Source organism: Salvelinus fontinalis, chromosome 20, assembly GCF_029448725.1.
Source record: "Salvelinus fontinalis isolate EN_2023a chromosome 20, ASM2944872v1, whole genome shotgun sequence".
Taxonomy (NCBI): domain Eukaryota; kingdom Metazoa; phylum Chordata; class Actinopteri; order Salmoniformes; family Salmonidae; genus Salvelinus; species Salvelinus fontinalis.
Genome location: NC_074684.1, coordinates 6,842,779 through 6,861,297, shown reverse-complemented (window position 1 = coordinate 6,861,297; position 18,519 = coordinate 6,842,779). Strand labels below are relative to the sequence as shown.

Below are 18,519 nucleotides of genomic sequence, written 5' to 3'. Positions count from 1 at the left end.
TAGTAAGTCGAAATTTCGAGATTCTACAGTTTTAGATAGTAAGTCGAAATTTCGAGATAAGCACGTTCAAATTTCGAGATACTAACTAAAAATATGAGATAGTAGACCATACTTATAGGATAGGTTTCTTTTTTTGTAACAAATTCTGTGGTGATTTCAGAGGTGTTGCCCTGGGGCTCCAAGTTTTCCTGATCTGGTAGGCTAACTTAACCAGGTAAAACTCTGGGCCCTAGTAATAAACACAGTTTACCAGACAGTAGTAAATCAGCTGTAAACAGTTTTCTATGAGCTATGATGGGACCAGATTTTTTAAAACTGAACTAACGGGGCTGAGCTTGCTTTATGCGGGGTTGCATCATTACCTCTCTAATTAAAAAGTTACTTACACAGTATGTCATCACTATTGTGTTGATTGATTCATTCCAGTCAATCATTTTGGATTGAGTCTTGGTAACCTAGCCACCCGAAGTTTGAATATAAACCAAATTTAATCACATTCTCTTAACACAAATAAATAGGCCTATTTTAGGCTATAAATACATAGCTTAGGCTATAAAAACATGACGTTACCGCCTCATTTCCTCTGGCCAGAGGGGATCAGAGCGCATAGGCTTCTCTAGACTACCTGCAGCTGTGGTTGTTATCAGTAGGCTACAATTGATCAGACTGATGCACAGATTAATTGTGCTCGAGTTGACAACTCATGACCTTGAGTTGGAGAGGGGTGCGAGTAAGGGGAGAAGAAAAATTATCCGTATGGCCCACCAGAGTATTCGTACCTACTGATGAGCCTGGTCTCTTTGAAGGACAGGTAACACATAATGACCGGCAGTTCCGCAATACAGACAACTCTGGGTGTTAAGTCTGCATAAGCGTGTGGCTGGAGACAGCCTAGCTCTGCCGAGTTGCATCAGCTCCGAAAAAGGCGAAGTCGGCAGACCTCGGAGACTATCGGGGGAACTCGGGTAAGCTTGAATCCTCCCTGGGGCGTAAGACGCCGGGGACTTCCGGAGTTCCTCGGAAGCAAGGGGGATCCTTGTGCGAGCGATTGGGACAAGAATCAGACCTCCTCTCCCTCCTACGGTACCCGTAGCCGCCCATCGATCCGGATGATCAAGGCGATGAGCGAATCGAGATCCATAGGCAGCTCCCGGGCTGCGAGCTCGTCCTTAACCTCCTCCGATAATCCATGAAGGAATGTGTCGAACAGGGATTCCGGGTTCCAGGCACTCTCGGCAGCCAACGTGCGGCTATCAACCGCATAGTCCGCCACACTGCGGAGTCTTGATGAAGTTGGAGTAACTTCCTAGCAGGCTCTCTCCCGGACAATGGAGAATCGAAAACCTTTTTTCGCCTCAGCCACAAACTCCTCCAGGCTGAAACACACTCCTCCAGGCTGAAACACAAGGCAGATTTTTGTTCCCACACTGCCGTAGCCCAGGCGAGAGCCCTCCCGGACATCAGCGTTATGAGATACGCTATCGTCGAGCGGTCCGAGGGGAAGGACGAGAGTTGCAGCTCGAAGATGAGGGAACACTGGGAGAGAAACGCCCGACAGGTTCCTGACCCTCCAGCAAAGCGTTTCGGAGGAGGTAAGCAGGGTTCTCGGGAAGCCGGGGTGGCCTGGAGGGACGCACTGCTGACAGCTGTGTTATTGGGGGACTGGGAGGCTACTGTTGTGGCCGGCTGCTTCACAGATAATCCGCGGAATTGCTCCAGCAATGTATTCAAGGCACAGTCATGGCGTTTTGCCACGGTCTGGAATCCATCCAGAAGACCTCAAAGTAACTCCTCATGTCACCCAATGGTGGCTTTTTGGGAGGAGATGGCCTTGCGGAGCTGGTTTGAGTCTGCTGGGTCAGTCATGGCCAGTTTGTACTATCAGACCTCTGGATAAGACCCAGATGCAGACAGTTCGAAGTAACAAAAGTTTATAACAAAAACAGAGGGCAAGGGCAGGCAGAGGTCAGTAATCTAGAGCAGAGTCCGAAAGGTACAGAACAGCAGGCAGGCTCAGGGTCAGGGCAGGCAGAGTGGTCAAAACCAGGAAAACTAGAAAACAGGGACTGGAGAGGAGAGGAGTACGGGAAAAACGCTGGTAGACATGATGAGACAAGACGAACTGGCAACAGACAAACAGAGATCACGGGTATAAGTTCACAGGGGATAATGTTCTACTATCTAAGAATTTCGAATTTGTATCTCTAAATTTCAAGTCAGTATCTTGAAATTTTCACTTACATATCTAAAAATGTTGACTTAATATCTAGATTTTTTTGATACTATCCAAAAACTGTTTGATAGTAGCTCAAAATGTTTACATAGTATCTAAACATTTTAGATAGTATCTCGAAAAGTATCTTGATTTAAGTTTCTCAATTTTTTGATAATATCGACATTTGGGCTTCCATACATTATAGACAATAATGCTACCACAAAAATAGCAGGGGAAGACACTCAAAACACAAGCTATCCTCTTGTAAATTTACATTTTCCATTAATTTGGTATATATGATGAATCACAGGCCTACACAAACATGGTTCTGACCATCTTTTTATACAATTCATTCGGAAAGTATTCAGACCCCTTCCCTTTTTTCACATTTTGATACATTACAGACTTATTCTAAAAGGATTTAAATAAAAACAAATCCTCATCAATCTACACATAGCACCCCATAATGACAAAGCGAAAACAGTGTTTTCGATTTTTTTGCTAATTTGTTTCTACAATTTGATTGAAGTCCACCTGTGGTAAATTCAATTGATTGGACATGATTTGGAAAGGCACACACACCTGTCTATATAAGGTCCCACAGTTGACAGTGCATGTCAGAGCGAAAACCAAGCCATTTTGTCGAAGGAATTCTGTAAAGCTCCGAGACAAGATTGTGTCATCCGGGGAAGGGTACCAAAACATTTCTGCAGCATTGAAGAATCCCCAAGAACAGAGTGGTCTCCATGATTCTTACATGGAAGAAGTTTGGAACCACAAAGACTCTTCCTAGAGCTGGCCGCCCGGTCAAGCAATCGGGGGAGAAGGGCCTTGGTCAGGGAGGTGAACAAGAGCTCCAGAGTTCTTCTGAGGAGATGGGAGAACCTTCTAGAAGAACAACCATCTCTTCAGCACTCCACCAATCGGGGCTTTATGGTAGAGTGGCCAGACAGAAGCCACTCCTCAGTAAAAGGCACATGACAGCCCACTTGGAGTTTGCCAAAAGGCACTTAAAGGACTGTCAGACCATGAGAAACAATATTCTCTGGTCTGATGAAACCAAGATTGAACTCTTTGTCCTGAATGCCAAGCGTCACATCTGGAGGAAACCTGGCACCATACCTACGGTGAAGCATGGTAGAGGCAGCATCATGCTGTGGGGATGTTTTTCTGCGGCAGGGACTTGGAGACAAGTCATGATCGAGGGAAAGATGAACGGAGCAAAGTACAGAGAGATCCTTGATGAAAACCTGCTCCAAAGCTCTCAGGACCTCAGACTGGGGTGAAGGTTCACCTTCCAACAGGACAATGACTCTAAGCACACAGCCAAGACAACGCAGGAGTGGCTTCGGGACAAGTCTCTGAATGTCCTTGAGTGGCCGAGCCAGAGCCCGAACTTGAACCTAATCTAACATCTCTGGAGAGACCTGAAAATAGCTACGCTCCCCATCCAACCTGATAGAGCTTGAGAGGATCTGTAGAGAAGAATGGGAGAAACTCCCAAATACAGGTGTGCCAAGCTTGTAGCGTCACACCCAAGAAGACTCGAGACTGTAATCGCTGCCAAAGGTGCTTCAACAGGGCCTCCAGAGTGGCACAGCGGTCTAAGGCACTGCATCGCAGTGCTAGAGGCGTCACAACAGATCCGGGTTCGATCCCAGGCTGTGTCACAGCCGACTGGGAGACGGAGACCCATGAGGCGGTGTGTCGTCTGGGATAGGGTGTCGCTGGCTTCCTGGTTAAATGGGCAGTGCGGCATGGCGGTCGTGTTTTGGAGGACGCATGGCTCTCGGCCTTCACCTCTCCTGAGTCCGTACGGGAGTTGTAGCGATGGGACAATACTGTAACTACCAATTGGGGTGTAAAAGTTTTTTTTAAATAAAGGTACTTCAACAAAGTAAAGGGTCTGAATACTTATGTAAATGTGATATTTTAATTTTAATACATTTCCAAATATTTATAAAAAACTGTTTTTGCTTTGTCATTATGGGTTATTGTGTGTATATTAATGAGGGAAAATAATCAATTTTAGAATAAAGCTGTAACGTAACAAAATGTGGAAAAAGTCAAGGGGTCTGAATACTTTCCGAATGCACTGTATGGGATCTGGAGACTATCACTACACACAAAAAGCCCAAACAGCATTACAGTTTGTTCATTAATGCACAACTACCTAGCCTGCTCAATGGTCTTTAAAATCTTTTGGTGGCAAATACAGGTAAGGCTAAAGAGGCTTGATGTCGCTCTAATACTGGCTTTGATTGAGTCAGCAACTACAAACAGGCATACCCAAACTAAAGACTCAAAACCTAACAAAAGGCATCATGGCCACCAAACCAACCAGCAGCCTCACAGCTCTGCAAGCTGGGACACTGACTGATGACAAAGATTATGGATATACTGACAAGATACACTACATGACCAAAAGTAAGTAGACATCTGCTTGTTGAACATCTTATTCCAAAATCATCGGCCTTAATATGGAGTTGGTCCCCCCTTTGCTGCTATAACAGCCTCCACTATTCTGGGAAGGCTTTCCAATAGATGTTGGAACATTGAATGGAAGAAAGTCCCTGTAGCAGCCACAAGAGCATTAGTGAGGTCGGTCACTGATGTTGGGCGATTAGGCTTGGCTCGCAGTCGGTGTTCCAATTCATCCCAAAGGTCTTTGACTGGGGTGAGGTCAGGGCTCTGTGCAAGCCAGTCAAGTTCTTCCAAAACCTCTACAAACCATTTCTGTATGGACCTCGCTTTGTGCACGGGGGCATTGTCATGCTGAAATAAGAAAGCCTAAACCATGAAAAACAGCCCCAGACCATTATTCCTCATTCACCAAACTTTACAGTTGGCACTATGCATTGGTGCGTGTAGCATTCTCCTGGCATCCGCCAAACACAGATTTGTCCAAGCGTGATTCATCGCTCCGGAGAACGCGTTTCCACTGCTCCAAAGTACAATGTCGGCGAGCTTTACAGCACTCCAGCCGACGCTTGGGCATGGTGATCTTAGGCTTGTGTGCGGCTGCTCGGGCATGGAAACCCATTTCGTGTTTCAGTTCTTGTGCTGATGTTGCTTCCTGAGGCAGTTTGGAACTTGGTAGTGAGTGTTGCAACTGAGGACAGACGATTTTTACGTGCTTCAGTACTTGAAGGTCCCATTCTGTGAGCTTGTGTGGCCTACCACTTCACACCTGAGCCGTTGTTGCTCCTAGACATTTCCACTTCACAATAGCAACACTTATAGTTGACCAGTGCAGCTCTAGCAGGGCAGTAATTTGACAAACTGATTTGTTAGAAAGGTGGCATCCTATGACGGTGCCACATTGAAAGTCACTAAACTCGCCAGTAAGGTCATTTTACTGCCAATGTTTGTCTATGGAGATTGCATGGCTTTGTACTTGATTTTATACACCTGTCAGCAACGGGTGGGGCTGAAATAGACAAATCCACTAATTTGAAGGGTTGTACACATACTTTTGTTTATATAGTGTACATCTCTTTGCCCTAACAATTGGAGTTGTTGTCCACAAAGTGGCGTGGCGGGATGTCTAGCTCCCGCCTATCCTTTCTTTGGATTGGTGGGTACAGCTCATTATTGTAATCCTTTTTTAAATATTCGCTGAAGGTTGATAATGTCAACCGCCTGTATTCAATGGAGAGAGATGCTATGCTCCCAGCCTCATTTCATGAATATGCATAGCCATCTCTAGACTCCGAAATAAAGTGTCTTATCTCAAATTTGCTGTCGTACTTATATCAGTACACTCGTAAAATCTTAAGCATTACAAAACTTCCATTCGATCAAATAAACCTTTCGTAGAAAATAAGTATTTAATTATTTTGTTGACCAAATTCGACACGCTCTCATTGACCTCAATACAAAAACTCCTTGTTTGGTGGGCAAAACAATTAAAAAACTCTACATGCTTGAGGGTTTTCAGCTGAGTTGGGCCTCTCTTCCTCTTCCTAGCTGCTGACGATCTTCTTAATTGCCTGCACCTGATGTGCTTGTCAAGGCTTCCTGGCAGAGCACATCCCATGACCTGGTTGGTGCTACCACCTAGGGATGGAATGTGGAAGTGTATCCTAGTACTCTATTGCCTAACCGTGTACACTGCTAACACTAAACTACCCCCACCCCCCCAACCACCCAATAAAAAACATTAAGGCGAATGAGACGGAAGCTTAAATGTGTCCCATTCCTGCAGCATTTGATTTAATGGTGGAGTTATGCAATCTCTATTATTTTATTGATCCTCGCTACATGAGCAATGTTATAATTCCCAGCAAGTGGGTTAACCCTATTGGCACAATGCATAGGGTGTTTGCATTTTACACCAGCGCCCGGGTTTGCTTCCTGTCCAAATATAATACCATAAGCCACACAATTGCAGTGGGATCTGCTCCTACAATGTAGAATATTTAACATTTATTTTAGGCTAAAAAATCCTGTGTTGTCTGGGTGAAACCAAAGTCATTGTCCTAGCTTAACAGTTCTAGTCACAAGTTTGGAGACACCTACTCATTCAAGGGTTTTTCATTATTTTGCCATTTTTTACATTGTAGGATAATAGTGAAGTCATCAAAACTATGAAATAACACATAAGGAATAATTTAGTAGGTGAATGGATGATCTCTGCATGTGTGGTTCCCACCGTGAAACATGGAGGAGGATGTGTGATGGTGTGGTGGTGCTTTGCTGGTGACACTGTGATTTATATAGATGGCACACTTAACCAGCCATGCCATCTGGTTTGCGCTTAGTGGGACTGTCATTTTTTTCAACAGTACAATGACCCAACACCCCATCAGGCTATGTAAGGGCTAATTGAAGGAGAGTGATGGAGTGGTTACTTTTCTGGTTACCACTTGATTCCATATGTGTTATTTCATAGTTTTGATGTCTTCACTATTATTCTAAAATGTAGACATAGTACAAATAAAGAAAAACCCTTGAATGAGTAGGTGTGTCCAAACTTTTGACTCGTACTATATACAGTGTGGCAAAAAAGTATTTAGTCAGCCACCAATTGTGCAAGTTCTCCCACTTAAAAAGATGAGACATGCCTGTAATTTTCACCATAGGTACACTTCAACTATGACAGACAAAATGAGAAAAAGAAATCCAGAAAATCACATTGTAGGATTTTTTATGAATTTATTTGCAAATTATGGTGGAAAATCAGTATTTGGTCAATAACAAAAGTTTATTCCAATACTTTGTTATATACCCTTTGTTGGCATTGATAGAGGTCAAACGTTTTCTGTAAGTCTTCACAAGGTTTTCACACACTGTTGCTGGTATTTTGGCCCATTCCTCCATGCAGATCTCCTCTAGAGCAGTGATGTTTTGGGGCTGTTGCTGGGCAACACGGACTTTCAACTCCCTCCAAAGATTTTCTATGGGGTTGAGATCTGGAGACTGGCCAGGCCACTCCAGGACCTTGAAATGCTTCTTACGAAGCCACTCCTTCGTTGCCCGGGCGGTGAGTTTGGGATCATTGTCATGCTGAAAGACCCAGCCACGTTTCATCTTTAATGCCCTTGCTGATGGAAGGAGGTTTTCACTCAAAATCTCACGATACATGGCCCCATTCATTCTTTCCTTTACACGGATCAGTCGTACTGGTCCCTTTGCAGAAAAACAGCCCCAAAGCATGATGTTTCCACCCCCATGCTTCACAGTAGGTATGGTGTTCTTTGGATGCAACTCAGCATTCTTTGTCCTCCAAACACGACGAGTTGAGTTTTTACCAAAAAGTTATATTTTGGTTTCATCTGACCATATGACATTCTCCCAATCTTCTTCTGGATCATCCAAATGTGCTCTAGCAAACGTCAGACGGGCCTGGACATGTACTGGCTTAAGCAGGGGGACACGTCTGGCACTGCAGGATTTGAGTCCCTGGCGGCATAGTGTGTTACTGATGGTAGGCTTTGTTACTTTGGTCCCAGCTCTCTGCAGGTCATTCACTAGGTCCCCCCGTGTGGTTCTGGGATTTTTGCTCACCGTTCTTGTGATCATTTTGACCCCACGGGGTGAGATCTTGCGTGGAGCCCCAGATCGAGGGAGATTATCAGTGGTCTTCTATGTCTTCCATTTCCTAATAATTGCTCCCACAGTTGATTTCTTCAAACCAAGCTGCTTACCTATTGCAGATTCAGTCTTCCCAGCCTGGTGCAGGTCTACAATTTTGTTTCTGGTGTCCTTTGACAGCTCTTTGGTCTTGGCCATAGTGGAGTTTGGAGTGTGACTGTTTGAGGTTGTGGACAGGTGGCTTTTATACTGATAACAAGTTCAAACAGGTGTCATTAATACAGGTAACGAGTGGAGGACAGAGGAGCCTCTTAAAAAAGAAGTTACAGGTCTGTGAGAGCCAGAAATCTTGCTTGTTTGTAGGTGACCAAATACTTATTTTCCACCATAATTTGCAAATAAATTCATTAAAAATCCTACAATGTGATTTTCTGGATTTTTTTTCTCATTTTGTCTGTCATAGTTGAAGTGCACCTATGATGAAAATTACAGGCCTCTCATCGTTTTAAGTGGGAGAACTTGCACAATTGGTGGCTGACTAAATACTTTTTTGCCCCACTGTATATATATATATATATATATATATATATATATATACACAGTTGAAGTCGGAATTTTACATACACCTTAGCCAAATACATTTAAACTCAGTTTTTCACAATTCCTGACATTTAATCCTAGTAAAAATCCCCTGTCTTAAGTCAGTATCACTACTTTATTTTAAGAATGTGAAATGTGAGAATAATAGTAGAGAGAACGATTTATTTCAGATTTTATTTCTTTCATCACATTCCCAGTGGGTCAGAAGTTTACATACACTCAATTAGTATTTTGTTACATTGCCTTTAAATTGTTTAACTTGGGTCAAACGTTTCGGGTAGCCTTCCACAAACTTCCCACAATAAATTGGGTGAATTTTGGCCCATCTCTCCTGACAGAGCTGGTGTAATAAGTCAGGTTTGTAGGCCTCCATGCTCTCACATGCTTTTTCAGTTCTGCACACAAATTGTCTATGGGATTGAGGTCAGGACTTTGTGATGGCCACTCCAATACCTTGACAATACCTTGACAATATATCCATATCATGTTCTATCCTCATGATGCCATCTATTTTGTGAAGTGCACTAGTCCCTTCTGCAGCAAAGCACCCCCACAACATGATGCTGCCACCCCTGCGCTTCACGGTTGGGATGGTGTTCTTCAGCTTGCAAACCTCCCCCTTTTTCCTCCAAACATAACGATGGTCATTATGGCCAAACAGTTCTATTTTTGTTTCATCAGAACAGAGGATATTTCTCCAAAAAGTACAATATTTGTCCCCATCTGCAGTTGCAAACCGTAGTCTGGCTTTTATATGGCGGTTTTGGAGCAGTGGTTTCTTCCTTGCTGAGCGGCCTTTCAGGTTATGTCAATATAGGACTATTTTTATAGTGGATATAGATACTTTTGTACCTGTTTCCTCCAGAATCTTCACAAGGTCCTTTGCTGTTGTTCTGAGATTGATTTGCACTTTTCACACCAAAGTGTGTTCATCTCTAGGAGACAGAACGCGTCTCCTTCCTGAGCGATATGATGGCTGCGTCGTCCCATGGTGTTTATACTTGCGTACTATTGTTTGTATAGATGAACGTGGTACCTTCAGGCGTTTGGAAAAACAGTTTTTTTCTGAGGTCTTGGCTGATTTCTTTTGATTTTCCCATGATATCAAGCAAAGCGGCAGTGTGTTTGAAGGTAGGCCTTGAAATACAGACCCTGGCCTTTGTACGACAACGTTTTTGGTGGCCCACCTTAGTTCCTGACATCTCCGCGTTCGTCGCCACCTGCCGTGTGTGCCCAGAATAAAACTATGTCCTCCTTCTCCTTCAACCTCTTCCCAGTCCTCACCGCCCCTGGTCCCATATATCCCTGGACTTTGTCACGGGTCTCCATCCATCAGATGGCAACACCACTATCCTCACGATGGTGGATAGGTTAACCAAAACTGCCCATTTTATTCCCCTTCCCAAGTTACGCTCAGCCAAGGAAACGGCCCAGCTCATGGTGCAGCACGCCGGATCAATGGACTTCCGGTGAACATGGTCTCTGACCGCTGTCCTCATTTCTCATCCCGGTTCTGGAAGGTGTTCTGCACCCTCATTGGGGCATCGCCAGCCTGTCCTCCGGTTTTCATACCAAATCTAACGGCCAGTCGGAGCGAGCCAATCAGGACCTGGAGACGACTCTTCATTGCCTCGTCACCGCCAACCCCACCACCTGGAGCCAGCAACTCATGTGGGTGGAATACGCCCACAACACCCTTCCCTGCTCGGCCACTGGTCTCTCGCCGTTCAAGTGTTTCATGGGTTATCATCATCCGCTATTCCCTGAGCAGGAGGAAGAGGTCAGCATACCCCCGGCCCAGATGTTTGTCCGCCACTGTCGCCGTACCTGGAAGAGAGCCCGGTCCACCCTCCTCAAGACCACCTCCAGGTACCGGCGACAGGCCGCCACCGGACCCCTGCTCCCCGCTATCGTCTCGGGTAGAGGGTATGAGTGTTCACTCGGGATCTGCCCCTCTGGGTGGAGTCCCGCAAACTTTAGCCTTTCTCCATCTCTAATGCCCCTCTGCTTTTCGCCTTCTGTTGTCCCGCACTCTCCCGCACTCTCCCGCACTCTCCATATACGTCCCACTTTCCATGTATCTAGAATTAAAACCCTGTCTCACAGCCGTTGTCTCCTGTTTCCAGGCTCACTCTTCTCCCCGGTCTCATCGATGATCATCCGGCATACACAGTGAGGCGCCTCCTGAGTGTTCGACCTCGGGGCAGGGGATTCCAGTACCTGGTTGACTGGGAGGGTTAAGGAGAGGTGCTGGCTAGGAAACATTATGGACCCAGCCCTCATTGCTGAGTTCCGCTGCCGGCACCCTGGTCAACCAGGTACTTGCCCAGGTAGGACGCCAGGTGGCGCCCCTAGAGGGGAGGGTACTGTCACTGTCAGGTTTTGGCCAGGACTGTTCAGGTTTTGGTCACTAGGTGTCCCCATTGCACCTTTTTTGAACCTTTTGTTTTTTCCTTGCTCTAATTATTGTTTGCACCTGTAGGTCGTTCCCTTGTTTGGTATTTAAACCCTGTCTGTTCCTCAGTTCTTTGCTCAGTGTTTGTACGTTAGCACCCAGCCCCAGCTGTTAACTTTTTCTCTTGTTGGAGTTTCCAGAGATTCTCTGGTATTGTTCTTGTTTATTTTGGATGAGTCTTTTGAGGTTTGTTTTTTCCCTTGCTGTTCTTACCACTTTGTGGATTTTCTTTGTATTTTTGAAGATATCTATTTTTGTCTCTTGGCTTTTGTTTTGGACGTTGTGGATTTATATTTTTGCCGGAAGATCTTTCCTTTGATTAAACCACCGTCTCTTGTACTGCTGTGTCTGCCTCATCTTCTGGGTTCTGCCGATTTATTAGTGACTTTCTCACACCGGGTCCTGACAGTCACACCCTGATCTGTTTCACCTGTCTTGTGCTTGTCTCCGCCATGTGTCTCCCATTTGTCCCCATTATCTCCTGTGTATTTATAACTGCATTTTCTGTTTGTCTGTTGCCAGTTTGTCTTGTCAAGTCCTACCAGTGTGTTTTCCCGTTTTCGAGTTTCTATAGGTGCTGTTTTCTCATCCTCATGGTTTTGACCATTCTGCCTGCCCTGACCCTGAGTCTGCCTGCTGTTCTGTACCTATCTGACACTGCCCTAGATTACTGACCTCTGCCTGCCCTGAGCCTGCTTGCGGTTCTGTACTTTACTGACACTGCCCTAGATTACTGACCTCTGCCTGTCCTGACCCTGAGCCTGCCTCCCGTTCTGTACCTTACTGACACTGCTCTGGATTACTGACCTCTGCCTGCCCTTGACCTGTCGTTTGCCTGCTCCCTGTTTTGTAAATAAACATCTGTGATTCGAACGGTCTGCATCTGGGTCTCATCCGGAGGTCTGATATATGGTGTCCAATTGCACACAGGCTTTTATGGTCACACAAGGTGCTATTTGGGAATTAAAAATGAGTAGCCTTACAATTATTTACATTACAAGTTTTGAGCAAAATAACCATAACATTTCAAATAGATAGGAAGTTGCAGTTGTCAAAGATGAAGTTGCATTGAATCAAATTAATCAGATCCAATCATTTACCACCCATAGCGCGGAGTTCGCTATTTCATGTAGGCCTTCATCAGAGGATGGCAAAGGTCAATTTAAGCTATATACAGTACCAGTCAAAAGTTTGGACATACCTACTCACTCAAGGGTTTTTCTTTATTCGTACTATTTTCTACATTGTAGAATATTAGTGAAGACATCAAAACCATGAAATGTGGAATTATGTGAAAGCCCAAAAACGTTTTTAACAAATCAAAATCAATTTTATATTCTTGAGATTCTTCAAAGTAGCCACCCTTTGCCTTGACAGCTTTGCACACGCTTGGCATTCTCTCAATCAGCTTTATGAGGTAGTCAACTGGAATGCATTTTAATTAACAGGTGTGCCTTGTTAAAAGTTAATTGGTGGATTCTCTTTCCTTCTTAATGCGTTTGAGCCAATCAGTTGTGTTGTGAAAAGGTAGGGGTGGTATACAGAAGATAGCCCTATTTGGTAAAAGACCAAGTCCATATTATGGCAAGAACAACTAAAATAAGCAAAGAGAAATGACAGTACATTATTACTTTAAGACATGAAGGTCAGTCAATGTTTCTTTTTAGAGGAAAACATTTATTTAGGAAAACAGCTAATTTCCTGCAATTTTACACATTTTATTATGGGGCAGAGAAAAAATATATGCAGTTTTATAGATAATCATATGCTATTCAACACATTTTGCCATGAGGCTGAGAGGAAATGTTGCTGTTTAAAGCAAATTTCCTGCAATTCTACACATTTCGCCATGGGGCAGAGTTAAAAATGTGAAATAAACAATACAAATTAACAGTTAACATTACACTCACAGAAGTTCCAAAAGAATAAAGACATTTAAAATGGCATATTAAGTCTATATACAGTGTTGTAATGATGTGCAAATAGTTAAAGTACAAAAGGGAAAATAAATCAACATAAATATGGGTTGTATTTACAATGGTGTTTGTTGTTCACTGGCTGCCCTTTTCTTGTGGCAACAGGTCACAAATCTTGCTGCTGTGATGGCACACTGTGGTATTTCACCCAGTAGATATGGGAGTTTATCAAAATTGGGTTTGTTTTCAAATTCTTTGTGGATCTGTGTAATCTGAGGGAAATATGTGTTTCTAATATGGTCATACATTTGGCAGGAGGTTAGGAAGTGCAGCTCAGTTTCCACCTCATTTTGTGGGCAGTGTGCACATAGCCTGTCTTCTCTTGAGAGCCAGGTCTGTCTACGGCGGCTTTTCTCAATAGCAAGGCTATGTTCGCTAAGTTTGTACATAGTCAAAGCTTTCCTTAAGTTTGGGTCAGTCAAAGTGGTCAGGTATTCTGCCACTGTGTACTCTCTGGTTAGGGGCAAATAGCATTCTATTTTGCTCTGTGTTTTTGTTAATTCTTTCCAATGTATCAAGTAATTATCTTTTAGTTTTCTCATGATTTGGTTGGGTCTAATTGTGTTGCTGTCTTGTGGGGTCTGTTTATGTTTGTGAACAGAGCACCAGGACCAGCTTATTTAGGGGACTTATCTCCAGGTTCATCTCTCTGTAGGTGATGGCTTTGTTATGGAAGTTTGGGAATCGCTTCCTTTTAGGTAGTTGTAGGATTTAACGGCTCTTTTCTGGATTTAGATCATTAGCGCGTATCGGCCTAATTCTGCTCTGCATGCATTATTTGGTGTTTTACATTGTACACAGAGAATATTTTTGCAGAGTTCTGCATGCAGAGTCTCAATTTGGTGTTTGTCCCATTTTGTAAATTATTTTTGGTGAGCGGACCCCAGACCTCACAACCATAAAGGGCAATGGGTTCTATAACTGATTCAAGTATTTTTAGCCAGATCCTAATTGGTATGTCAAATTTTACGTTCCTTTTGATGGCATAGAAGGCCCTTCTTTCCTTGTTTCTCAGCTCGTTCACAGTTTTGTGGAAGTTACCTGTGGCGCTGATATTTAGGCCGAGGTATGTATCATCTTTTGTGTGCTCTAGGGCAACGGTGTCTAGATGGAATTTGTATTTGTGGTCCTTGCTACTGGACCTTTTTTGGAACACCATTTTTTTTTGTCTTACTGAGATTTACTGTCAGGGCCCAGGTCTGTCAGAATCTGTGCAGAAGATCTAGGTGCTGCTGTAGGCCCTCCTTGGTTGGTGACAGAAGCACCAGATCATCAGCAAACAGTAGACACTTGACTTCAGACTCTCTCTGTCTCTCTGACAGCATCTCAAACTCATTCTAAAAAGTTACCACTGCCCTTCTGCTCTCATTCACTCCCCTCATTCACTCCCCTCAAATTAGTTTTTCAAAACAAACCTGTCAGTGCTGATGGAGAAAAGGAGGTTAGGAGAGGGTGCCACTGTAGACTATTGAGATGTGCCCCTCTAAAATGGGATGAGAGATTGATGAAAAAGACATGAGGGAGTGAGGATTGGGCATTAAAGTACAGAAGAGCGCGATGAGAGAGTGGGCGAGAGTCTGAGGGACTGACAAGAGAAACTTGGGAGAGGGTGAAAGGATGAGTGAACGTTCAGTGATGTTGAGCTAGGTGTGTTTTAGGTGCACTAAGTGCAAATACCTGCATGCTATACTGATGATAATGTTGCCTACATTATCTGCTCTCGCTCCTTTACCCCTTGCTAAGTCTCTCTATTAATCCCCACTTTGTAAGCGCTGCTAACCTATAAACTGAATTTAAATTCTACATGTTGTCCTCACAAGAAGGGCTGACTTTGTTCTAAATGGGTGGAGAGATTTTATTCATGAGCTTTTACATCCTAAGTCTGAATTCAACCCATATAATGATCATCAGACTTGAATAAAGGGTTAAATAGAACTTAAGTACGAGGTCTATTCATGGATGTACTGTTTTTTGCTTCCATAAGCTTTAAGGTGACAAATGTTTGCCATGGAAGTAATAACACAGAGGCAGATTGTGTGAGTTGAGTTGAATGGGTGGAAATCAACCTCGACCTTGTTACGCAACAAACCAGTTTAATTATGCAAGCTAATTTGTGGGTGGCATGCGGTGGCACACCTTGAAAATTAGGCTCAGTGTGCTCATCTCAGAGTTGAGGCTCTCCGAAAAAAGCTCCAAGGTGCAATTTAAGGGACTCTCAGTCCCAGGCCTCGCATCCTCTGGTTACTTGTCACCGAGTGAGCTTAACCAATCAGTAGCCTGGGATCAGATGCCTTAGAAGGCATGGCAACAGAGCTTGAGGTCACTGAGGCGGAAAGGTACAATGAAGTAGAGAACAAATAATCTACAAGCTCACTAGCTCAAACACACACAAACAGTATGTTGGTGTGTGGAGAAGGATAGATCAACGGTTCCTCAATCAATCAAATGTGATGTGTATAGTTCTTTCTGCAAATAATCTGGGCCTAGATTCCCAACAAGCAAGCAGAAGCAGTGGCAAGGAACAACCTGCAGAGGCACCAGGCTCGAGAGAGGGAGTCCATTCTTTTGGCTGGCTGTGCAAAGGGTTCTCACACACACATTGGCCAAGTTTCCAACAGACAGAAGTGGTTGACACCCTTGACCTCCTGGTGTTCAGGATCTTCATCTCCACCGTGAGCATTGCGGGTTATGTAGTCCTGATCCTGTCTTTAGTACAGAACCAGATCTCCTGTCTGAAGACCTTCGAGGTGTTTCTCCCAGGCCTCACTGCCTCCAACCTCGTTGCCACCAACCACAACGTCATTGCGCTCTGTGTCCATCCTCACCACCTGGTCTTGCCGGCCGCTCAAGTCCTTCCCGGTGAGAGTAAAGTAGTATAGCAGCTGATGGCTAAAGTGCATTGCTAGGGCCTTCCTGAGACCTAGAAGTACTGTCACCCCAGATGGCTTAGCTTTTCTTGGTCAGTGGTGGGCTATTTCCAGGCTATTGCTAGTGCTTCTTGTTTCTTACACTGCGGAGGGTTATATGAGTTTGCGCCCTGGTCAGGCGGAGATAAAGTTATGTGTTTGGCTCTATTGGTTTGGAATGTTGGTGTTCGGCAAAATTGCCAGCATCCTCTTCACCGTCCTCTTCAGCATCTTCCGTTACCAGAGGCGTTGAGATCCTGAGACGAGGGGCAATTTACCCATCTTTCTGGACAACATCCGGTTGGCCTGGGCTGTGAGTAGGCTGTGTGTGATGCTAGCCATTCTCCTGGGAGCTCCTTCCCTATCTCATGAACCTGGACGGTCATATAGATAACTATACACATGACGGCAGCTGCCCTCCAGACTTCTTCCACTGTCCCAAGGAGAACTGCCTAACCAAGTCTACAAGTACCTTTATATTCTGCTCTGCAATCTGCTGCTTCTATTCATCGTCACCGCGACCAGCTGTCTCATTGTAAAAGTCTGTAAATCCCATGTAATCGGGAGAGGTTCCCCCTAACCACTGATCCAGAGTCAGATATTTTGTTATCCCTCTAGTCTAATGGTTTATAAGGTTAGTTTTGGGGGTAGAGTGATCTGATTCCAGATCTGTGGTCTTTGACCACACTTTTCTCAGGGGTGTCCAGCTGACACAAAACATGTAGGGGGTGGATCAGCTTTAATATTGCGGATAGATTGTTGCTTCCATCAATGTAATTGTCTGCATCATTTCCAATCCCCCAGTGTCTTGATATGTGTTTGTCTCACCTACTTTAGTTGAATGCACCTAATGCACCTAATGCACCTTGAATGCACCAGATGCTGCTAGAGTAGAGGAGGGTGGGGGTGTCAGCGTTAGGTGCAGCAGGGGGGCAGCCTCCGAGAAAGAAGGGGTGGTGGGCATCCTAGCAGCCATGGGGTTGTTCCAGATGGACTGGACCCTCCACTTGGTCCTCTACCTGGCCTTCAGCCCTTACGACTTCCCCTCCTCGTCCGAGGTGGAGTTCTTCATCACCACGTACTATACCACCATCAGCCGATATGTGTATGGGATAGGGAGCAACCTGTTTTCTCTGAAACACTTTAAGAAGTAATGGAAGAAAAAATATGTAGGCCTTAGCTTAGGTGTAAGGAGCAACCTATTTTCTTGGAGGCTCTGGAGTGTTAGGAGTGCAGTATGAGTATGGGATAGGGATAGGGAATAACCTGCTTTCTCTTAAACATTTAAAGAGGTTGAGGGTAATTTATCAACCCTAGGAGGTTTTAGGTATAGGTGATTGTCTATTTTCTGGATAAGGGTACTTTGAAAACACTTGCAATAGTGCAGCCTCACTATGATTATGCTTTCACTACTTGGTACAAACTATAAACAGCACACAATATAATAGCAAGGACGATACTGATTCTGAGCCCTCTGTCTCAGGTTGGCCCTTCTCAACTCAGAGAACTCTAGTGGCTAACAGGTGATAAAAGGGTTGTTCAATTGAAGTTGGGATTGGCCCACAAAATCTTATATGGCACAGTCCCCCAGTATCTGATTTTTTTTTTTTTACTTCAGCTAGGGACTCTTCGGACGCCACAAGAGGCAGAGCCATAGACTTTGTGCGATGTCGATTTAAGAGTTGTACTGGTCAGAACATGCTTTATATACGGCAGTGGTAGAGTGGAAAAAACTACTGGCTGCGATTAAAACAGTTTCTGCCAGTCATAGGTTCAAACACTCCTGCAAGGCTTGGTTAATGATGAGATAACCTTCTAGTGTTAACAACCCCCTAAATGTTTTTTTAATAAACAACTCTGCGCTGGTAGAGTTATTTGCTAGGTGTGTATATTTGCTTTTTTTGATACCGTGTATGTAAATATTTGAACTTTGTCTATGGTTGAATGTATGGCACAGATTTCCCATGACACTTGACTTTTCCCTAAAGCCCTTGCCTAGCAATAGAGGACCACAATGGAAACGAGTTTCTTGAGTTTTTTTGTTTATGTATCCTCAACAACTTTGGTATCTGTTGCTTGGTGTAACATTTTATGTATTTTATAAATTGTCAAATAAAATCGTAATGGGAACTATCAACCATGGTGTGTTGGGAGTGCAGTATGTGTATGGAATAGGAAATATTATATACTTCTCTAAAGCATTTTCAGACGTATTTGGGAAATGGATCCTTTATATTTTTTGGAAGAAACAAGGGTAAAGCTGTTTGTAAGTGTAAGGCCTGGGTGTCGGAGTGTGAAGAAAAAAGCGCAGGAGCAGCAATTGCAAAACAA

General features: G+C 44.1%; 1 pseudogene; it reads left to right on the top strand.

The window, feature by feature from the left end:
- Window positions 1-1,468: 1,468 nt before the first annotated feature.
- On the top strand, window positions 1,469-17,342 carry LOC129817096 (uncharacterized; annotated as a pseudogene).
- Window positions 17,343-18,519: the final 1,177 nt, after the last annotated feature.